The 25,254-nt window shown below is 36.4% G+C and overlaps 1 pseudogene; it reads right to left on the bottom strand.

Annotated features, from left to right (window-relative positions):
* LOC114417490 overlaps positions 1-24,804 on the bottom strand; it is a 36,445-nt pseudogene extending 11,641 nt beyond the window's left edge.
* Between the last annotated feature and the right edge of the window lie 450 nt (positions 24,805-25,254).

Here is a 25,254-nt window from a genome sequence, read left to right on the forward strand (position 1 = left end):
TTCTGTCTCCATGAAAGTGAGCCGCCTGCTCTCTGACAAGGCTCACAAGTGCTACAGATTCTCCACGCATCCTTGAAGATGGTGGGCCAATAGAAACCGCAGTCAAGCACCTTGCGAGTTGTCCTTTGTATGCCAAGATGGCCACCTGATGCGGAAGAATGACATAATTGCAGGACCGAGTCAATCTCATGGTCTGGAATGCATCTCCTAATAACCTGGTCACTGCACAACTTCCACAAAAAGGGGTCATCCCAAATATAATGCTTAGCATCGCTCTTAATTTTAACAGTTTGAGCTTTAGATGCTAAGGGAGGAAAAACAGAAGCAACCAAATAATTCACAATATTAGCAAACCAAGGAGTGGGGAAGGAATCAGAAATATTATACAGAATGTACAAATGGTCATCGGGAAAATCATCCCGAATGGGTGAGTCCTCAGATGCATGCTCAATCCTACTCAGGTGGTCAGCCATGAGGTTCTGTGCACCGCTCTGATCACGGATCTCCAAATCAAACTCTTGGAGCCAAAGCATCCACCTGATCAATCTAGGCTTTGATTCAGCCTTCTTCAACAGGTACTTCAGAGCTACATGGTCAGTATAAACAATAACACGAGTACCAAGCAAATATGAACGAAATTTCTCAAGAGCAAAAATTATCGCTAATAGCTCATTCTCTGTGGTAGTGTAATTTGCTTGGGCAGCATCCAAAGTTCTGGAAGCGTAGTAGATCACCCGAGGCAGCTTGTCAATCTTTTGAGCAAGGACTGCCCCCAATGCATAATTGGATGCATCGCACATCAGCTCAAATTGGGTTGTACAATCAAGTGCCTGAATGATAGGGGTGGTAGTCAACGCACGCTTGAGGTAATCAAAAGCCTCTTTGCGCCAATCATCAAAATCAAACTCCACCTCCTTTTGCAGCAAATTGGATAGTGGAAGGGCCACTTTGCTAAAGTCCTTGATAAAGCGCCTATAAAACCTTGCATGGCCAAGAAAAGAATGAACCTCTTGCACGCAAGAGGGGTAAGGCAATTATGAAATAACAGCTATCTTTGCAGGGTCAACCTCTATGCCCCTATTGGAAATGATATGCCCTAAAACTTTACCTTGTTCTACCATGAAGTGACATTTTTCAAAATTCAGCACAAGGTTAGTTTCAATGCATCTATTAAGAACTCTATCCAGACTATCCAAACATGCATCAAAAGAGGATCAATAAATAGTAAAATCATCCATAAACACCTCTATGCAACTCTCGAAAAAGTCACTGAAAATGCTAAGCATACACCACTGGAAGGTACTAGGGGCGTTGCATAGGCCAAAGGGCATCCTCCTATAGGCAAAAGTGCCAAAGGGACAGGTGAATGTGGTCTTTTCTTGATCCTCAGGAGCAATATGAATTTGTAAATAACCAGAAAAACCATCAAGAAAACAGTAATGAGACTTACCTGCCAAGTACTCCAGCATTTGATCAATGAATGGCAGCGGAAAATGATCTTTTCTGGTTGCCTGGTTCAGCCTCCTATAATCAATACAGACTCACCAGCTGTTCTGCACTCTGGTGGGGATAAGCTCATCCCTCTCATTCTTGATCACTGTGATGCCTGTCTTCTTAGGAACCATTTGGACTAGACTCACCCATTGGCTGTCAGAAATGGGGTAGATGATTCCAGCTTGCAAGAGCTTGGTCACCTTCTTTTTCACCAAATCTAGAATGATGGTGTTGAGTTGCCGTTGTGGCTGCCTCACTAGCTTAGCTCCATCCTCTAAAAGTATCTTATGCATGCAGGTAGATGGGCTAATACCAGGAATGTCTTCTAAAGTCCATCCAATGGATTTCTTGTGCTTCTTGAGCACTAGCAACAACTTCTGCTCTTGCTCAGCAGCAAGGGAGGTAGAGATGATCATTGGAAATTTTTCCTTGTCCTCCAAGTAAGCATACTTGAGGTTTACTGGTAAGGGCTTCAACTCTGGTGTGGGTGGTGGCTGAACAGTGGGAGGAACCAGGGTAGGAGATGAGGAGGAGGGTTCCTCAGCCTGTAACTCATAAAGCAAGTCAGAAGTATATGAACTTCATGTAACATGGTTAGTGCATTCTGACTCTAAAAAATCAACATCAAGAGGTACAACAGCCAGAAAATCAGAACTAGACTCAAATTCAAATTTACTCTCAGCATAAAAATCAGATACAGGATCAAATTCAAACTTAGATTCAAATTCAATGCATGAGGAATGACAAGTATGTAGATCAGATAAAAATGGATGTTTCTGTTGGATCGAGTGACCTTAGAATAATTAAGAAAGGGGGGTTGAATTAATTATTCCTAAACCTTTACTAATTAAAAAATTACTCTTCTAAGACTTTTACTAAATTGTTAAGAGAATGAGGAGTAGAAGAGAAACTTAACAGAAAGTAAAAGCGGAAATTAAATGCACAGCGGAAAGTAAAAGAGTAGGGAAGAAAGAAGCAAACACCCAAGAGTTTTTATACTGGTTCGGCAACAACCCGTGCCTACATCCAGTCCCCAAGCGACCTGCAGTCCTTGAGATTTCTTTCAACCTTGTAAAATTTCTTTTACAAGCAAATATCGACAAGGGATGTACCCTCCCTTCTTCTCGTTGAACCTAGTGGATGTATCCTCCACTAGAACTAATCCACAAGAGATGTACCCTCTCTTGTTCTCAGTCAAACCCAAGTAGATGTACCCTCTACTTTTACCACAAAGGATGTACCCTCCAATGTGTTAAGACAAAGATCTCAGGCGGTTAAACCTTTGATACTTTGTGAATGGGGATACAAAAGAATTCTCAGGCGGTTAGTCCTTTGAAAACTTTTGTATAAGGGAAAGGGAAGAATCAAAAGAATTCTCAGACTGTGTCGTTTTGAATTCTTTGACAAGGGAGAAGGGAGACACAAAAGAGTTTAGGCGGTTAGTCCTTCGTTCTTTTGGAAAAGGGAGAAGAGAGACACAAAAAGAATTTTGGCGGTTAGTCCTTGGTGAATTCTTTTTGGCAAAGGGAGAAGAGATGAAAACAATGAATAGCACAAGTTTTCAAGGTTTAGAAAACCAGAAAACTTTGGAAAGCTTTTGGCACAAAGAAGAAGAAGAAATTCAAAGAGATTCAAGGCTTGTAAAGGATTGTATAAGATTGATTGGAAAACTGTTCAAGATACTTGAAATGCAAAACAAAGCCTTGTTTTTATAGACTCTTCATGTCTGGTCAAGACAACCATTAGAAGTGTTATGACTTTTAGAAAAACTTAAAAACCAATTTGAAAAAGTCAAAAACTATTTGAAGAGTTACATCTTTTGATTTTATTCAGAAACAATCATTGGTAATCGATTACCAAATCTGTGTAATCGATTACACAAAGCTTTTATGTGAAAGGATGTGACTCTTCACATTTGAATTTGAATTTCAACGTTCAAAGGCACTGGTAATCGATTACCAAAACATTGTAATCGATTACAGCTTTATGAAATTAATTGGAACGTTGTAAATTCAATTTGAAAACTTTTTCAAAAGAATTTTGCTACGGGTAATCGATTACAACAATCTGGTAATCGATTACCAGAGAGTAAAAACTCTTTGGTAAACATGTTTTGTGAAAAATCCATGTGCTACTCAATTTTTGAAAAATCATTTTCATACTTATCTTGATTAAGTCTTCTCTTAATTCTTGAATCTTGAATCTTGAATCTTGATCTTGATTCTTGAAGCTTGATCCTTGAATCTTGATTCTTGAATTCATCCTTCTTCTTGAATCTTGAAGTGTTCTTCAACTTTTCCTCTTGAGTCTTGAATTTGTTCTTGATTTCTTCTTGAACATCTTGAACTCATCCTTTGATTGACCTTTGAGGTTTTTGTCATCACCTTTTGTTATCATCTTTTGTTATCATCAAAACATCTTTGAATCACTTTTGATTCACCATGAAGCTTTGCTTCTACAGTTTCCTACCATGAAGAGAATCGAAATCAAACATATAATCATCAACAATCTGATCAAGTATCTCAGCACGAAAAATAGAATGATCCTCAGATGGATGTTTCATGGCATCAAAAATGTTAAAATGAACAACAATATCACCAAATTCTGTAGACAATGTGCCAGCATAAACATCTATCTTGGTTCGGGCTATTTTCATAAATGGTATGCCTAAAATAATTGGACCTGAACCATGGGAAAATCCCTCTCCCATATCAAGAATATAAAAATCAGCAGGAAAAATAAGTTCACCAACCCGAACCAACACATCCTCTATGAAACCTGTGGGGTGAGCAAAACTTCTATTTGCGAAATGAATCACCACATCTGTAGGTTGCAAAGGTCTAAGAGATAAAGAATTGAAAATGGACAAAGGCATGACATTAATTGATGCTCCTAGATCTAGCATGGCATTCTAAAATTTGTTGTTCCCAATAATGCATGGTATACAGAAAGTACCTGGGTCCTTACATTTCTCAAGAATGTGAGGAACAGATTTACCTATCAATGTTCACACATTTCTGCCCATGCTAATCTTTTCATTGCCTTTGAGCCTCCTTTTGTGGGTGCATAACTCCTTTAGAAACTTGGCATGTCTTGGAGTTTGCTTGATGGCATTTAGCAGAGGTATGTTCACCTCTACTTTCCTGAAGGTCTCCAAGATCTCCTTATCCACTTCTTCCATCTTTTTGTTTGGAATTGCTCTAGGTGGAAATGGAAGAGGGATAGGAGGCTGCTACAAGTCAAAACTACTAGAAGAAGGTCCACTTGCATGAAAATTTTTGTTAGCTCCCTCATGATCAGGAAGCTTTCTTTTTTGTGTAGCTAGCTCATCCTCTTTTTTAGGTGTAGAATGAAGCTTGACAGGTTCAGGTGTAGGTGCTGCTACTGGTGGAGGCACTTCAATTTTCTTGCGAGACCTCAAGGTGATGGCACTCACATTTTCGGATTCTGCACAGTTTGTGAATGCAATTTGTCAGAATTTTGGGACTGAGCTTGGTTCAACTGAGTAGCCATCTGCCCCATCTGATTTTTCAGACTCTGGATAGAGGCTCTTGTCTCTTGCTGAAATTGCATATTCTGGATGGTCATTTGCCTCACTAATTCCTCTAAGGAAGGTTGAGAAGGGGCCTCAGTTTCTTGTTGTCTTTGTTGTTGTTGTTGCTACTGTTGCTGCATTGGAAGAGGAACATATGGCCTGCTTGGACCAATAGCATTCTAGAAAGGAGGGACAGGCTGTTGTTGTTGTGGAGGATTTGTCCATCTCAAATTTGGATGATTCCTCCAACCTGGATTATATCTGTTGCTTGAAAGATCATAATTATTTTGCTGTTGTTGGTTTTGCTGCTGATGGGGTCTATTATAAATGTTTGCAGCATAGGCTTCAGGTTGCTCATTGACTCAAGATTGCTGCAAAGAAGGACAAAGATTTGTATGGTGATCAGCAAAAGAACATAGACCACAGACTCTTGCAACAGTAACAGGTGCATATGTAGATTTCTGATTTATGGCAAGCTGAGTTACTAGGTTGACCAAGGCATCAAGTTTTCCCTCAAGCTTCTTATTTTCAGCAGATGTAGATGAATTCATGGCCACATCACGGACTCCTCTAAGGACAATAGCATCATTGGACTTTAAAAAGAGTATTACAAAATAGCCTTGGAGACTTATGCAGTGTCTGGGATGCCATGAACAACATGATGACACTACATCACACGGAAATTAAAGCATCATTTGAAACAAGTACACATGTCATTGGACATGTCTTCAAAAAAACCTTATACAAGAGGCTTCTTGGAATGGTTTCAAGGTATGCTTTTAATCAAATTGTTGTTGAATTTAAGCGTGTTCACTATGCTGGCAAGAATCCTTCCACTTGTGGTTGTGTCATGAGAAGCACTCACGGTCTTCCTTGTGCTTGTGAGCTATCGAAATATGTTGTTGGTTGCATCCCACTGGATTCAATCCATATGTTCTGGAGGAGACTCAGTTTTTCAGACCAAGGATTATCTGAGCCCAAAGTGAGCATCAAGGAAGAAATGGAAACAATACCAAAAGATTTGAAGAACTTGATGTTTGTGGTAAGTTTACTCTGAAGACTAAACTTTGGGAAATTGCATACTCTGATCAAAATTCAATGTGTCCTCCTCCATCAAAGGTTAACACAAAAGGTGCACTGAAGAAACCGATGAATAGAAACCCAAGGTCAACAAAGCGCAATCCATCTTACTGGGAGTATGTAGATGATTTTCATTCTATGCAAAATAGAAATTCGTTAGTGAGGCCTAGTGCATCATCTTCTAAGCAGCCCAATCCAAGAAGGATAATGCCTATGTTGAATCAATTTCAGCCATTTATCCACGACTTCATTCATAACATTGTTGATGTCAAAGCTGATGGAAACTGTGGATATCGGTCGGTTGCCGGTTTATTAGGTATGGGTGAAGACTCTTGGTCGGTGGTCTGCAACCATCTGCTTAAAGAAGATGGCAAATTCTTATAAGACTATATCAAGCTCTTTGGTGGCACGGACAAATTTGAGGAATTAAGGATGTCACTACTTGTTGATGGGTTAACCAAGGTACTTAACTTTAAAATTAACTTCGACGTCTATATTTGTTTCATTCAGGTGACTATGGATAAGTGGATGGATATAACCAACATGAGATATGTCATTGCATCAAGATATAATGTAATCCTTGTATCCTTGTCTCAACAACAAAGCATGATGTTTTTTCCTCTAAGAAGTCAACAACCGGTAGATTCTTCGGTGCATCGCATAATTTGTATCGGTCATGTCTATGGCAATCATTTTGTTCAGGTACATTCTAGATATAAAGTGTTTTTTTTATATTTACGCTAAAATTAGTTGTGTACGATTGAGTTAATTTTTTTTTGCATGTACGACAGGTTTATTTAAAAGACCATTGTCCTTTACCTCATGTAGCATTGTTATGCTCTAGCAATTGTCATCCTCAGGCGAAGTAGTGGCCAACTTCATATATTAGTAGAATGCAGCATTACAGGAGCTTCATGATGTTCAAAAGAGACTATGTTGACATAAAAGATGACTGAACATGTACCTTTTAATGACTGATCATTTTGAATTTGAATCTCACATTAGAGTTATCTGTCTTTGTATATTTGTTATGTTAACAAAAAAATATTACTTAATTCGTGCGTTAAGAAAAAAATTAATTGGTACAACTAAAATAAAGTACGCATGTATCATAAATCGTTGTCTGAGTTGACAATACATTGTGAAATGCATGTGTGTTAACATAAAGTGTGACAGGACATTGTAAGACTTGACTACACATTCAGATTTGCTGCAAGATAAAGCATGTCACGTCATTGGTGTAGTTGACAACACAAACAGAAACCATGTGCGCGCATATGTATTTATTTTTAAAAATTGAAGCAATGATATTAAAACTCATCTATATATATGACATAGACTTTCTTGTAAAAAATACATTCTCTCCTAACCCAATTCTTAGAACAAAGTATCGCATTCTTAGGAGAAACAAGCAGTCAGACAATTGTGAACTCGACATTAAGTTTTATTTTTCCAAATGGATCCATTGTTCACAACGACAGTGGTGTTTATTTTCAAACTTTCACTCCAGTACCCATTCGAGTACCTAACGCTTGTGATTTTCAAACGTTAAAAACTAGAATACACAATACCCTTCAACTAACCGACAAACAATATTTGGATGAAATTTACTACCGACAGCCTTTCACAGACACAGGTATCCATCTTCACTTTCAATGTATGCACGTGAAAAATGATGATGATGTTAACACAATGTTAATGTGTAATCATCAATTTTTGTGCGTTGGTCCGATTGAGTTTTTATGCACCATTGGTAGAACAACAAATGGTATATTAAACTTACTTGAAGCCATTATGACCCGTACACATGATGCCCTGCTATATTACAATGGGAGGTGGAACATGCCACGCCAAAATGAGTTTGTTGGTTACTTGTTCACAGGAAAAAATCCCAAAAAGTTTTGAAATTCCTTCCGGATGTACCATGGATGAACTGAAGGATTTGATCAAGCAAGTTACGCCTCATGGGATTCCATCTTATGGTATTCATAAAACACAAACAGTAATGCGATTGTTTTTTGGACAACCAAGTCACTATGAGTATTCAGATAAAATTATCAAATTCAAAATTATTGAGCTAAAACCAATGATGACGTGTTGAAGGTGTTAGTGCAGTCTAACTATTGGAAAAAATTTGGGCCAATAGAAATTTTAACTGTTTTTAGTAAACATGTAATTGAAATGGAAGATCGCAAAATTAGCATGGCTTAGTTGTAGTATTTGATGCAAATTTTATTTCTTTGCTCTTTTGACTAATTTAGCTGTACTGGAAGAAGATGTTCTAGCAGAAAAAGACTATGTATGCTCTCTACAAGGTATTGGTCTTTGGTGGTGTGGTCACTCTAAAAGGAATCCAACTCTTTTTCTTATTTATAATAATTTGAAGGTCAATTCAATTTTTATTCCTTTAACTTTTTAAATGTAAATATTTAGTTTTTCAACTTTTTTCTACAACTTTTAGTTTTTGTCGATGTTTAAAATTAATTTTAAATATAAAATAAATGAAGAACTAAAAAAAGAAAAAATGAGAACTAATTTTAAATAATAAAAATAAAGGAAAGACCAAAAATGGAAATAAATAAAACTAAAAATACTACTGAAAAATTAAAAAATATAAAAGTTATGGAACTAAAAATTTAATTATAAAAAATACAATTTATTATAATTTTAAATATATACTTGTATGATTTCTGATAAAAAAAATATTTTAATTTCATAGTTAGTAAAAAAAATAATGATTAACAAAACCCTAAATCTTATTATAACCCATAAATAAAGACATGTTAATGCATGTCTATCCTCTACATATATACACTTTATTGGTAGTTCAAGAATCTTGTTCAAGGCCGGACTTAGGCCTTCTCTGGGTGTGTGATGATCTGGAACAACTAAAAAGGACTCAAAAAAGTATAAATTCACCTTTTGACTATAGTCTATACAAACCCTCCAAAACCTTCCACCCTTAACTATAGTTATTTCATTGAGGATACAAGAAAAATGGTTTAAAATATTTGAACTATTTGCTGGCTAAAATGTGTTCTAATTTAGTCTCTTTGTTTTTATAATAACATCAAATGAAAAATAATATTGATGACATAGAAATTAGGTAGTTTGCTTCAAAATAGTTTTTAGTAAGAGAATAAGAATAAAAAATTTCTAAATTAGTTACATCCATATTGTATTATTTCAAATTAGTTTTTAGTTGTTTACTTCAATTTTAAATGACATTCATACCTTTTCGTCGAATTTCGAATGAATTTGGAATCAAGTAATTTAAAAATAACATTTAAACATTAACACTAATATTATAAACAAAAATAACTTAAAATATAAAAAATGTTCAGTCAAAAACAAAAATGTTTTCAAATACAAGAAAAGTATATACATCATCCAAATATGATAATATCAAATGTGTAAATAAACTATAGTTGATCTGTGCACCGCCTACGTCGAGACCTCACATACACAATGCGGTCTTCTATGACACCCCTGGCAATCCTGGGGCATTGTTCGATGACCTCATGTGTCTCTGTTACACAAATTAGTATTAAAATAATTGACGTAAATGACATTTAATACATATCTCTCAAATAGTCAAACTTACCACTGCATGTCTGGGCTCGTCCTCATCAGAACGAGCATGTGTCGATGTTGTTGCTGGCTCCAGGACCTGAGGAATATAGGGCTCCAGGACCTGAGGGATATGAGGGATATGTTTGGTTTGGGTCGCAGGTGCATCTCGTGGCGGATCTGATGGTTGTGCCGCTGTCATGAATGGATGAGAAATGATGAAGAACCAGTCCATGTAGTCGGGCGAACACTGACCTGGCACAACACACATCTCACCTTCTGGCTCAAGATGGTCTAAGTAGTGCATCCACCTGTTGTCTATCTCATCAAATGACTCCCATGAATTGACAGGCGGTGTAGGAATACTCTGGACATATCTAAACTAGTGCATGACCCTCTCTGGTCGGTGTCTAACAGCAACGGGCCCCCAGCAGAGCTGATCGGAAAAGCATGAAATCAAATGAAACTCCAAGACCGGTCGATGCTCCCCATAAGGCATCCAGCAGACATCAGGAATCCTGAGTCGATCCAGACGCTGCCTGTACGTTGATGTGGATATGGTCTTCACAGTCGCCTTTGTCGCAATCCACCGACATGCACGTGGTGACACCTCGTCATAGTCCGGATCAACAATGCACTCCACAACTGACGGAAAATGTTCATATATCCAACACTACAAAGATTACATGCAAATCATACAAATTTCAAATGAACGTCTAAATTACCGTATTTGAAACATTGTTGTAATTAAGTTATCAAAAACATATTAATTACCTATAAGAGGGTGATGTAACCAGCAAGCTGTTGGCTGGTGCTGATACAAGCACCATTCAAATGATCGTACATATGCACCAGGGCAGCAGCTCCCCATGCATCATGGATTGCACTCTTGTTAGCAAAAAGAGTGAAACCTAAAAGATGAAGAAGGTAGGCACGAGCTGCAGCTGTCCAATGTCTGGCCTGACATCTGCGCTGATATATATTTTGTAGCCAAGATAGGCATACGTATGGTCATGACAATGTCCTGTCTTGGCCCTGGCTGCCTCTGGTGAGAGCAGTAGTAGGTCAACCAACATCAACACCGCCTCGTCGACGATGGGCAGATGAAGAAGAGACGCCACGTCGTCCAGGATGATGGTAACCTCCCCCACCGGAAGATGGAAACTATTGGTCTCCCTGTGCCACCTCTCCAAAAATGAGGATATAAGTCCCCGATCGCCAGTGTCTACTATACACACGATCAAAGGACTTAGTCCTGTGCCAGCAACTAGTCCCTCAATGGCAGGGACAAGCCTACCTAATTTCTGCACCTTCCTCCCATGGGAGGATAACTTCAGTTCAGGACGTTTCTGAATTGAAGTATAAAGGAATAGACAATTCATTAACATAATATTTTAAAGGAACACAAACTTCAATAATAACACATACTTAACAAATAACTTAAATTGAAAATTATAAATACCTCTTTGGTCCATACGCTGGCTGCAACATGCTCAGCATACTCGGTAAACACTGATGGGTTGGTCGATCCACTTGGAAATCCCTCAGGCTCATCTGCATCAGCCTCTGCACCAGATGGATGTACGTCTGCACCAGCATCTGCACCAGATGGATGAACGTCTGCACCGGGCTCATCTTTTCTTATCATCTTTGTTATCATCAAAACATCTTTGAATCAAATCATTCTTGATTCATCATAAAGCTTTGCTTCTACAATCTCCCCCTTTTTGATGATAACAAAGATGATAACAAAAGATGATGACAAAGGTGATGACAAAAAGCTCAAAGGTCAATCAAAGGATGAGTTCAAGATGTTCAAGAAGAAATCAAGAACAAATTCAAGACTCAAGAGGAAAAGTTGAAGAACACTTCAAGATTCAAGAAGAAGGATGAATTCAAGAATCAAGATTCAAGGATCAAGCTTCAAGAATCAAGATCAAGATTCAAGAATCAAGATAAGTATGAAAAGGATTTTTCAAAAACTGAGTAGCACATGGATTTTTCACAAAACATGTTTACCAAAGAATTTTTACTCTCTGGTAATCGATTACCAGATTGTTGTAATCGATTACCAGTAGAAAAATTGTTTTGAAAAAGTTTTCAAATTGAATTTACAACGTTCCAATTAATTTCAAAAAGCTGTAATCGATTACAATGTTTTTGGTAATCGATTACTAGTGCCTTTGAACGTTGAAATTCAAATTTAAATATGAAGAGTCACATCCTTTCACATAAAAGCTTTGTATAATCGATTACACTAATTTGGTAATCGATTACCAGTGATTGTTTCTGAATAAAATCAAAAGATGTAACTCTTCAAATAGTTTTTGACTTTTTCAAATTGGTTTTTAAGTTTTTCTAAAAGTCATAACTCTTTTAATGGTTGTCTTGACCAGACATGAAGAGTCTATAAAAGCAAGGCTTTGTTTTGCATTTCAAGTATATTGAACACTTATTCATACAATCCTTTACAAGCCTTGAATCTCTTTGAACTTCTTCTTCTTATTTGTACCAAAAGCTTTCCAAAGTTTTCTGGTTTTCTAAACCTTGAAAACTTGTGCTATTCATCTTTTCATTCTCTTCTCCCTTTGCCAAAAAGAATTCGCCAAGGACTAACCGCCTGAATTCTTTTTGTGTCTCTCTTCTCCCTTTTCCAAAAGCACAAAGGACTAACCGCCTGAATTCTTTGTGTCTCCCTTCTTCCTTGTCAAAGAATTCAAAACGACACAGTCTGAGAATTCTTTTGATTCTTCTCATTCCCTTATACAAAAGTGTTCAAAGAGATTCAAGGCTTGTAAAGGATTGATCAAATGAATGTGAAAAGTATTGAATTCATTGAATTAAAAAATGCAAAACAAAACCTTGCTTTTATAGACTCTTCATGTCTGGTCAAGAAGACCATTTAGAAGAGTTATAACTTTTAGAAAAACTTAAAACCAATTTGAAAAAGTCAAAAACCTTTTGAAGAGTTACATCTTTTGATTTATTAAGAAACAGTCACTGGTAATCGATTACCAAATTAGTGTTATCGATTACACAAAGCTTTTGTGTGAAATGATGTGACTCTTCACATTTGAATTTGAATTTTCAACCTTCCAAGGCACTGGTAATCGATTACCAAAACATTGTAATCGATTACAGCTTTTTGAAAATAATTGGAACATTGTAAATTCAATTTGAAAACTTTTTCAAAACAATTTTCCTACTGGTAATCGATTACAACAATCTGGTAATCGATTACCAGAGAGTAAAAACTCTTTGGTAAAAGGTTTTGTCAAAAACTCATGTGTTATTCAAAGTTTTGAAAAACTTTTTAATACTTATCTTGATTGAGTCTTATCTTCATTCTTGAATCTTGAGTCTTGAATCTTGATCTTGATTCTTGAGATCTTTGAACCTTGAATCTTGATTCTTGTCTCTAGACTTTCTTCTTGAGTCTTGAATTCTTCTTGATTCTTATCTTGAACTCTTGAATTGTTCTTGATTCACTTGAGTTGTTCTTTGATTGATCTTTGAGCTTTTTGTCATCACCTTTGTCATCATCTTTTCTTATCATCATTGTTATCATCAAAACACCTTTGATTCACCATGAAGCTTTGCTTCTACAATCTCCCCCTTTTTGATGATGACAACTTCTGAAATTAAGAAACACACACACACTTTTTCCTAGACGATCACTCTCATAAATTCTCCCCCTTTGTTTTTGAATTTATGCTTGTCTTAAAATTAAATTGATTACTCATGTGAGTTCTTGATTTATCCCCATTTCTCTCCCCCTTTGGCATCAACAAAAAGCCAAAGTGCGTATCAAACTTAAAGTATACAAATATAGCTTAAACATTCATATAGCATTCATGAAAAAATATCAACCAAACCATGAAGCAAGAATCATGAAGTAACAATCATAAATAGATTAACTATAAAATCCATATTGTCAAATACCATACTTAATGTTTGTTCAAACATACCATGGAAATAGGAAATAATAAATTGTTCAAATACCATAGTAATATAGAGATTTATTTTGATAAATCACTGACATCTATTAGTCCTAATTCTCTTCTAATGTTATAGAAGATATCTTTACTTAGTGGATTTGTAAAGATGTCTGCAAGTTGATTTTTAGTATCTACAAACTCTAAAACAACATCACCTTTTAGAACATGATCTCTAATAAAATGATGCCTAATTTCTATATGCTTGGTTCTAGAGTGAAGAACTGGATTCTTAGATATGTTTATGGCACTTGTGTTGTCACATTTTATGGGAATGTGATCTAATACTATTCCATAGTCAGATAGTTGTTGTTTCATCCACAAAATCTATGCACAACAACTACCAGCAGAAATATATTATGCTTCTACTGTGGATAATGCTACACTATTTTGTTTCTTGCTATTCCAAGAAACAAGTGCAGACCCTATGAATTGACATGTACCACTAGTACTCTTCCTATCTGTTTTTGATCCAGCAAAATCTGAATCTGAGTATCCTACTAGGTTGCATAAAGAATTCTTAGGATACCATAATCCTAAACTAACTGTTCCTAATAGGTATCTTATGATTCTTTTTACTGCCATTAAATGTGAAAACTTTGGATTTGATTGAAATCTTGCACACATGCATACACTAAACATAATATCTGGCCTACTTGCAGATAAGTAAAGTAGAGATCCAATCATACCTCTGTATTTCTTTGGATCGACAGGTTGACCGGATTCATCTTTGTCAAGATAACAACTTGTATTCATAGGGCTAGCCAAGTGTTTTGAGTTTTCCATTCCAAATCTCTTAATGAGTTCTTTGCAATATTTTGCTTGATTGACAAAGATCCCATCATTTGTTTGTTTGATTTGTAGTACAAGAAAGTAATTTAACTCACCCATCATGGACATCTCAAACTCACTTTGCATATCAATAGAAAACTCCTTGCACAAAGATTCATTAGTAGATCCAAAAATTATATCATCAACATAAATTTGTACTAACAAGATATCATTATCCTTCTTTTTTATGAATAAGGTAGTATCTACTTTCCCTCTAGTAAAATTCTTTTCTAATAGGAATTTACTTAATCTTTCATACCAAGCCCTAGGTGCTTGTTTTAGGCCATAAAGTGCCTTCTTTAATCTATAGACATGGTCTAGTTTTTGTGAATCTTCAAACCCAGGAGGTTGTTCCACATATACCTCCTCCTGAATTAGACCATTTAAGAAAGCACTTTTGACATTCATTTGATATAGTTTAAAATTCATAATAGATGCATATGCTAATAACATCCTAATGGCTTCTAATCTAGCTACAGGTGCAAAAGTTTCTTCATAGTCTATACCTTCTTCTTGGTTATATCCTTTTGCTACAAGTCTAGCTTTATTCCTGATTACTATACCATTTTCATCCAATTTATTTCTAAATACCCATTTAGTTCCTATGATTGGATAATCTGAAGGTTTTTCTACTAATTCCCATACATCATTTCTTTCAAATTGATTTAATTCTTCTTGCATAGCTACTATCCAATGGTCATCTATAATAGCTTCTTTAAAGTTTTTAGGTTCTATTAATGAAACAAATGTCATACTATTGCATAAATCTTTAAGAGAGTGTCTAGTTGTTACCCCTTTTGAGATATCACCGATGATGTTGTCAAGAGGATGATTTCTTGAAGTTTTCCATTCTTTGGGAAGATTATCATTTTCTTGTTTTGTGTCATCTTGATCATCCTTGTCTTCATCATCTCTCTTTCTTTTCAGATTTCTTTCTTCATTTTGATTATCTTCCAAAGCATCTGCAATATCATCAACAAACTCCTTTCTCGGGGAGATAATATTAGTTTCATCAAAAGTAACATGTATTGATTCCTCAATTGTCATGGTTCTTTTGTTGTATATTCTAAATGCTTTACTATGTAAGGAATATCCAAGGAAGATACCCTCATCTGCCTTGGCATCAAATTTTCCTAGGCTTTCTTTACCATTGTTTAGAACAAAACATTTACATCCAAAAACATGTAAATGTGCAATGTTTGGTTTTCTATTGTTGAAAAGTTCATATGGGGTTTTCTTAAGAATGGGTCTGATTAAGGCTATATTCATAATATAACATGCGGTGTTAACCGCTTCTGCCCAAAAGTATTTTGGAAGAGGTGTGTCATTTAAAAGAGTTCTAGCAATTTCTTCTAGGGCTCTATTTTTCCTTTCTACTACTCCATTTTATTGGGGTGTCCTAGGTGCAGAAAAATTGTGTTCTATACCATACTCATCACAAAACATTTCAAAATCATTGTTTTCAAATTCACCTCCATGATCACTTCTGATGGAGATAATTTGGAGATTCTTTTTGTTTTGAATGACTTTGGCAAGTTTTCTAAATGCATGAAATGATTCATTTTTATGAGTAAGAAATAAAGTCCAAGTATATCTAGAATAATCATCAACAATTACTATTGCATAGTAACTTCCACCAAAGCTCATGACCCTAGATGGTCCAAACAAATCCATGTGTAATAATTGCAATGGTTGAGTGGTGGAAACAATATTTTTAGATTTAAGGGATACTTTTGTTTGTTTACCTTTTTGGCATGCATCACATAACTTATCTTTTTCAAATTTTAATCTAGGCAATCCAATAACTAGATCTTTTGAAATTAACCTATTTAGATGATCCATGTTAACATGAGCAATTCTCTTATGTCATAACCATGGATCAATATCTTTACTTAAAAAGCATCTATCATTTACAGATTTTTGTTTTAGATCAATCATGTAAACATTATTTTCTCTAAAACCTATATGTTCAATATCTTTGTCATGCTCATGCTTAATAACGCATTTTTCAAAATCAAAAGATACTTTATATCCTTTATCACATAATTGACTAACACTTAATAAGCTATGCTTCAAACCTTCTACAAGCAACACATTTTCAGTAGGAGTAGAAGAACTCGTACCTATTTTGCCGACTCCAATAATTTTACCCTTGTTGTTGTCGCCGTATGTAACATGTCCACTTTTCTTGGGGGAAATAGTTGTGAATTTGGATACATCACCCGTCATGTGCTTGGAACATCCACTGTCTATGTACCATTTCATCCTTATAGAATTTTCTTTGTTATTCTCATCAGATTTTGTCATGAGACACAAGTTGACTTGGTCGTCATCATCATCTTTGAGTGACCTGTTCCTGAAAATACTTTTGAAAGACAAAGAATCTAAAGAGGCAATTAATCTTGAAGTTGTTAGACTTTCTACAAGAAACCTGCTCTGATACCACTTGTTGGATTGAGTGGCCTCAGAATAATTAAGAAAGGGGGGTTGAATTAATTATTCCTAAACCTTTACTAATTAAAAAATTACTCTTCTAAGGCTTTTACTAAATTTTTAAGATAATGAGGAGTAGAAGAGAAACTTAACAGAAAGTAAAAGCGGAAATTAAATGCACAGTGGAAAGTAAAAGAGTAGGGAAGAAGGAAACAAACACACAAGAGTTTTTATACTGGTTCGGCAACAACCCGTGCCTACATCCAGTCCCCAAGCGACCTGCGGTCCTTGAGATTTCTTTCAACCTTGTAAAAATCCTTCTACAAGCAATGATCCACAAGGGATGTACCCTCCCTTGTTCTCTTTGAACCTAGTGGATGTACCCTCCACTAGAACTGATCCACAAGAGATGTACCCCCTCTTGTTCTCAATCAAACCCAAGTAGATGTACCCTCTACTTGTACCACAAAGGATGTACCCTCCAATGTGTTAAGACAAAGATCTCAGGCTGTTAAACCTTTAATACTTTGTGAATGGGGATACAAAAGAATTCTTAGGCGGTTAGTCCTTTGAACACTTTTGTATAAAGGAAAGGGAAGAATCAAAAGAATTCTCAGACTGTGTCGTTTTGAATTCTTTGACAAGGGAGAAGGGAGACACAAAAGAATTCAGGCGGTTAGTCCTTTGTTCTTTTGGAAAAGGGAGAAGAGAGACACAAAAATAATTCAGGCGGTTAGTCCTTGGCGAATTCTTTTTGGCAAAGGCAAAAGAGAATGAAAGGATGAATAGCACAAGTTTTCAAGGTTTGGAAAACCAGAAAACTTCAGAAAGCTTTTGGTACAAATAAGAAGAAGAAGTTCAAAGAGATTCAAGGCTTGTAAAGGATTGATCAAATGAATGTGAAAAGTATAGAATTCATTGAATTAAAAAATGCAAAACAAAACCTTGATTTTATAGACTCTTCATGTCTGGTCAAGAAGACCATTTAGAAGAGTTATAACTTTTAGAAAAACTTAAAACTAATTTGAAAAAATCAAAAAGCTTTTGAAGAGTTACATCTTTTGATTTATTAAGAAACAGTCACTGGTAATCGATTACCAAATTAGTGTAATCGATTACACAAAGCTTTTGTGTGAAAGGATGTGACTCTTCACATTTGAATTTGAATTTTCAACCTTCAAAGGCACTGGTAATCGATTACCAAAACATTGTAATCGGTTACAGCTTTTTGAAAATAATTGGATCGTTGTAAATTCAATTTGAAAACTTTTTCAAAACAATTTTGCTACTGGTAATTGATTACAACAATCTGGTAATCGATTACCAGAGAGTAAAATCTCTTTGGTAAAAGGTTTTGTCAAAAACTCTTGTGCTATTCAAAGTTTTGAAAAACTTTTTAATACTTATCTTGATTGAGTCTTCTCTTCATTCTTGAATCTTGATCTTGATTCTTGAGATCTTTGAACCTTGAATCTTGATTCTTGTCTCTAGACTTTCTTCTTGAGTCTTGAATTCTTCTTGATTCTTATCTTGAACTCTTGAATTGTTCTTTATTCACTTGAGTTATTCTTTGATTGATCTTTGAGCTTTTTGTCATCACCTTTGTCATCATCTTTTGTTATCATCATTGTTATCATCAAAACACCTTTGAATCACCATGAAGCTTTGCTTCTACATTAACACATTGGAGGGTACATCTACTTGGGTTTGATTGAGAACAAGATAGGGTACATCTCTTGTGGATCAGTTCTAGTGGAGGGTACATCCACTAGGGTTTCAAAGAGAACAAGGGAGGGTACATCCCTTGTGGATCTTTGCTTGTAAAAGGATTTTTACAAGTTTGGAAAAGAAATCTCAAGGACCACAGGTCACTTGGGGACTGGATGTAGGCACGGGTTGTTGCCGAACCAGTATAAAAACTCTTGTGTGTTTGTCTCCTTCTTCCCTACTCTTTTACTTTCCGCTGTGTATTTAATTTCCGCTTTTACTTTCTATTAAGTTTCTCTTCTACTCCTCATTCTCTTAACAATTTAGTAAAAGCTTTAGAAGAGTAATTTTTAATTAGTAAAGGTTTAGGAATAATTAATTCAACCCCCTTCTTAATTATTCTGAGGCCACTTGATCCAACACATACGCTGGCTGCAACATGCTCAGCATACTCGATAAACACTGATGGGTTGGTCGGTCCACCTGGAAATCCTTCAGGCTCATCTGCAGCAGCCTCTGCACCGGTGTCTGCACCAGGTGGATGTACGTCTGCACCAGATGGATGAACGTCTGCACCAGCGTCTGCAACTACCATAAGCTCATCAGCAGCTACCACAGGGTCATCCTCGGCAACAGGGACAGCTCCCTGTTGCCTACGTGCCGATGTGGTAGGCCTTCACCGCTGGGGAGCATGATCAGAATCATGACGATCCTCTATCCCCAGAGCTCTGCCAATAACCCTACCTATGGCACGACCTAAACCTCTAGTCCTAACCATGATCTGCAAATGTCTACCAAAAATTCCATCATTGATTTCATTGACTCAAAGTCATGCAAGTTCTAAGGATGCTTAAGTGATATTGAAGGATTTCATTGATTTCATTGGTGTAACACTGATTTGATTGACTCAAAGTCATGCGAGTTCTAAGGATTTCATTGACTCAGAATTTTGGTGTAACACTTTTTATGGAGGAATCAAGGATTTAATTGAGTTAGACTATTATGGTCACTTCAAGTTTCTGATGTTTAAGTGTGATTGGTTTGAGGGTGAAGAAGATTAATTTGGGTTGACCATGTGTCACAGACCACAAACACAGGCCATGTACAACATCATTAAAAATTGGAGGTGATGGTGTTGTTGAGTGTCAAGGAGAACAATGTGGGTCTCAACTCCCACACCAAGATCGATAAATAAGTCCAAAGACTCATGGCTAAGGACCAATGAGTCAACAGAAAACTTCTACAGACAACCATGTATGTCCTTATAAAAAGCAGAAGACAACATAATCCACTCATAATTAAGGTATTTCGCTGAACATGTAAAATGCAAGGATAATGAATGAAGAACTTGGTGGGGTTATGATAGAGTTCTTAAGTGACTAAAAAATGTGGTTATGATTGCACTCCATCTGCCTTTCAATGGTGCTGCAAATATTTACGGCAACAAAACTTTGAGTATGTTACTTAAGCAACTATGAGTATGAAATCACACATACAATTACATCTTATCTATATAGAGTTTTGAAATTGGCTATGTTACTTAAACTCACCTAGGTAAGACTTTTGTTGTTATTTACTAACACCAGTAACTAATTATTTATATCAGACCTCTTCCAAATGAGTGCTCGGGTTGTGATATGGATGGAGATATCTAAGCTTTTGAAAATAAAACAGTTGAATGATTGCAGCATGGAGGCAACATGCTCTAACTATATAACTCATGAGAGTTTATAGGGTTCTAAGCTTTTAGCATGATTTTAGGATTCTAATGAGTGACTAAATTTAAGGGCTTCAAACACAGAAGTAGGAGAAAACTTTCAGCAAAACTGGAGATTGGTTAATGAGAGGAGACAGGGACATGAAAGTAGTGCTGCAACTTAATAGTTTGTGTTCCTATTTTCAACTTGTTATTCAATAACATTCAGGATATAAATAAAGTAATAAACCAATATATACTATAAGTGGACTGATCGAGGCCATACCCGAATAAAATTAACATGAAAATGTAGTAACTAGGAAGTGATCCTAGGTCGTTTCCCAACGAGCAGTGACAAACCAAATGTTCATAATATACTTGCAGTAACAGTAACGATTGGGGGGGTTTGTTTGTTTTGTGATTAAAGAGCATAACAAGTAAACTGAAATTCGAAACTACTAATATTAAAAACGGGTTGTTTCCTCTGATTCAGAAGCCATTCTCTTATCCTGGGTTAGAGAATTCATCCCTAACAGTCAACCACTTAATCCAACCCTATTTCAATTTACTAAGCGAAAATCAACTTAGGGTTTTCAATACGTGATTAGGCACCACATACACCAGTTAGCCCTTCGTCCATTAAGCATCAACGCAAGTTAGGCTCAGAGGCAATTAATCGAACACGAAGCGTGCACTGATTAATATTCACGAATTTGGGATACTGGTGAAGGGAGAACTGCCAGGAAACCACATTACAAGCGAAACCTCAAAGAGAGTTGGGCTTCGTCTTCAAAAGGAAACAACACCAGAAAATCTAGCCTTCCATGGATTCAAACAGAAAACGCAATTGAAACATGAAGCAGAAACGTAAATGAACGGAAACGTAAATGAACAGAAACGTAAACGAACAAAAATGTAAAATGGAACAGAAACGTAAATGAGAGTAGAAGAAGAAGCAAGAACGAAATTGTAATTAGAAGCAGAAAACTTAAAATTGCATTACGAACTCAGAAACGTCAAAACAGAAAAACGAAAACCCTAAAACAAAGCTCTGAATAATGAATAGCATAACAAAATAGAATGCCCTGCATGAATCCCAAGGCAGCTATTTAAAAAGAGTCACTCAAAGTCACTGGGCCCTATTACAATACTCTGGCCCAAAACGAAATAAACACTGAACAACATAAAATAAAATTGCGAAATTTCCTAATTAGAAATTAACTAAGGTAAGCGCTGCTTTATTTGCCCTCTTCAAGTCCACAACCAAAATCCGGATTAAGCCCAATGTTTCATTAATTCCTGAAATTAGATTAAAAACATCAAATTAGCTAATTGAGCCCAAATAATAAAACTGCCTAATTAATTGACAATTAAGACCAATCAATAATTAAAATGGTGCAAAAAGGGTTTAGAAAATAGAAGAAAATGATGGCACATCAAAACCCCCTATACTTAGCCTTTTGCACTCCTGGGCAAAATGAAACAAAGAACAAAATCCAAGGATATCAAAGGGAGACAAACAAAAACATTCACATATTTCTCAATGAACATCAAGGAATGAAAGGAATGGGTAACATCTAACATAAGGAGATCCAAAAAGTCAAGACATTCATGAAAATCATCCAAGCAACCCAATCATGGCAAAATAGTTAATCAGCTCAAGAATGAAAAGTGATAAAGCCTCACAAGATATACACTCTATCTCTCAAGTGTCTAGGCTACTATTTACCCTCAAAGCACCCATGAAAGCAAACACCACATAAACTTGGCAAGATTCTAAAATTGACAATCAACCCATAAACACAAGCACATGAGGATCAAAAGGTCTTTTAAGGTTGTAATGGGGCCAAGGACAAGGTATGGAGAAATATGGAATAAGTGGCTAAATCCCAAAGGAATAGAGGAGCAAAGGGGAATAAGTGCATATTAAGAAAAAAAATAAGGAAATAAAAAGAAGTAAAGATAAAAATTAAACATGAAGAGTAGAACCAAGAGTTTCATCATTCTTGTGCCATTTAAGATCTTATTCACTCAACTTTATTGCTTTTCTTTTTCTTTTTTCGAATTTTTTTTTTTTTGAACTCTTTAGCCTTTGAGAAACAACATTTCATTCAGCATGTCCAACATTTAACCAATATACAATGTACATCAAGTATGACCCAAAATACATCATGAAGCATAGCCAACAAAACAAGTTGTCCAATGAAACAAAAACCCCCCACACTTATTCCCAAAACAATTCCAAAGCTCCAAAATTCCTTAAGGATATGGTAATATCATGGTTTTTCACTTAAGGCTTGTAGTGAGCTTCAAAACAAGGAAAGGGAAACAAGGCTCAAAAGGGCTATCAAAGGAATTAATTCAAGGTAAGTCCATTTGGCTAGAAGCTTATAAGAACAAAATTGCCTTAATCATTTCCAAATATGCATGTGAATTAGGACGCATCAACAAGAATCAAGCCAAGGCTATTGTGCAAGCAATCAATGGGGCAAAACATACCAAATGATTATAATGATGGATGGCTCAAATTCTCACAAAGGTAAAATCATCACTTTCAAATTGAGCTTTCAAAACTATCATGACATGTAGAGAAGAATCAAGGATTTCAAGTCACAAAATGTCAAGAACTTTTATTTTCAAAACAATTACCCATTTTTTGAACATATCCTATAATGCAAAGAAAAACATGCAAAGTCGTACGTGCACACGAAATTGACCCAAAATATTAAACTGAAAATCCGACGAAACTAACAACATTAACAAATTAACACAACTAACAAATTAACAAAACCAACAAAACTAGCAAAACCAAAGAACACTCCCCCCCATACTTAAACAACACATTGTCCTCAATGTAGCACAATTAAAAGATTAAAAACAATTAAATCATCAAAGAGAATCGGACAAGTGTAATAAAAGCAAAGAAGGAGATAGGAAAAGAAAAACTCCCTAAGTCATGGTGGAGGAAGAGTAGGGTGGAGTAAGGAAGTCTCTTCCACCACTACGTCCACTAAAGAAGGGTTCGTGAGGAATGGCTTAAGTCGATGTCCGTTGACCTTGAAGCTCTTGTTTGTGGAGTCGCTTTTGATCTCAACTGTACCATAAGGAAAAACATTAGTAACAACAAAAGGACCAATCCACTTAGACCTCAACTTACCACTCATGAGTCCAAGCCTAGAATTATACAATAACACTTTTTGCCCAACCACAAAGTCTTTTTTAACTATCATGCTATCATGGAACTTCTTGGTCTTTTCTTTGTAGAACTTGGCATTCTCGTAGGCGTCTAGGCAGATTTCATCTAACTCACTCAGTTGCAACTTCCTTTCCTCGCCAGCTTGATCCATAGAGAAGTTGCAAGTCTTCACTGCCCAGTATGCTTTGTGCTCAATTTCCACTGGAAGATGACATGTCTTTCCAAAGACAACCCGATAAGGAGACATTCCTATGGGTGCTTTGTAGGCAGTCCGATGTGCCCAGAGAGCATCATCAAGCCTGGTACTCCAATCTTTCCTGCTTGGCTGCACAATCTTCTCTAGAATTCTCTTGATTTCCCTGTTAGAAATTTCTGCCTGTCCATTAGTCTGGGGGTGGTATGGTGTGGATACCCTGTGTACCACCCCATACTTTTTAAGCAGGGCATGTATTGCCCTGTTGCAAAAATGGGTTACTTGATCACTAACAATTGCTTTAGGTACTCCAAACCTGCAAAACAGATTAGACCTGACAAAGTCTGCGACAACTTTAGCATCATTAGTTCTAGTGGGCTTGGCTTCCACCCATTTTGAAACATAGTCAACTGCAAGGAGAATGTAAACATAACCAAAAGAGACAGGAAAAGGACCCATGAAATCTATACCCCAGACATCAAACACCTCACAGAATAGCATAGGTTGCTGAGGCATTTGTTGTCGCCATGTAAGTGTATTTCCTGCTCTCTGACACTGCTCACAAGTGCTGCAGATCTTCCACGCATCTTTAAAGATGGTGGGCCAATAAAAACCACAATCAAGCACTTTGCGAGCTATCCTTTGAACACCCAGATGACCTCCCGGTGTGGAAGAATGACAGAACTGCAAGACTGAGTCAGTCTCATGATCTGGAATGCACCGTCTAATGACCTGATCACTGCACAATTTCCACAAGTAGGGGTCATCCCAAATAAAATGCTTAGCATCACTTTTAATCTTATCTTTTTGGGCCTTAGATGCTAAGGGAGGAAAAACAGAGGCAACTAAATAATTGACAATGTTAGCAAACCAGGGAGTAGAAAGAGAGTCAGAAATACTATACAATATATACAAATGATCATCCAGGAAATCATCCCGAATAGGTGAATCTGCATCAGAGACACGTTCGATCCGACTCAAATGATCAACAACTAGATTTTGTGCTCCGCTCCTATCACGGATCTCCAAGTCAAACTCTTGGAGCCAGAGCATCCATCGGATCAACCTAGGCTTAGAATCAGCCTTCTTCAACAAGTACTTTAGAGCTGCATGGTCAGTATAAACAATAATGCGAGTACCAAGCAAATAAGATCGAAATTTTTCAAGAGCAAAAACTATGGCTAGTAGCTCTTTCTCAATAGTAGTATAATTCGCTTGGGCAGCATCTAAAGTCCTAGAAGCATAATATATCACCCTAGGCAATTTATGAATTTTCTGAGCAAGGACAGCCCCCAATGCATAATTTGATGCATCACACATAAGCTTAAAATGGGCTATCCAATCGGGTGCCTGGATGATGGGGTAGTAGTCAGTGCTCTTTTGAGGCAATCAAAAGCCTCTTTGCATTTATCATTAAAGTCAAACTCCACCTCATTGTGCAACAAGTTGGATAGTGGAAGGGCTACTTTGCTAAAATCTCTTATAAAGCGCCTATAGAATCCTGCATGACCAAGAAAAGATCGC

This window comes from Glycine soja, chromosome 6, assembly GCF_004193775.1.
Source record: "Glycine soja cultivar W05 chromosome 6, ASM419377v2, whole genome shotgun sequence".
Taxonomy (NCBI): domain Eukaryota; kingdom Viridiplantae; phylum Streptophyta; class Magnoliopsida; order Fabales; family Fabaceae; genus Glycine; species Glycine soja.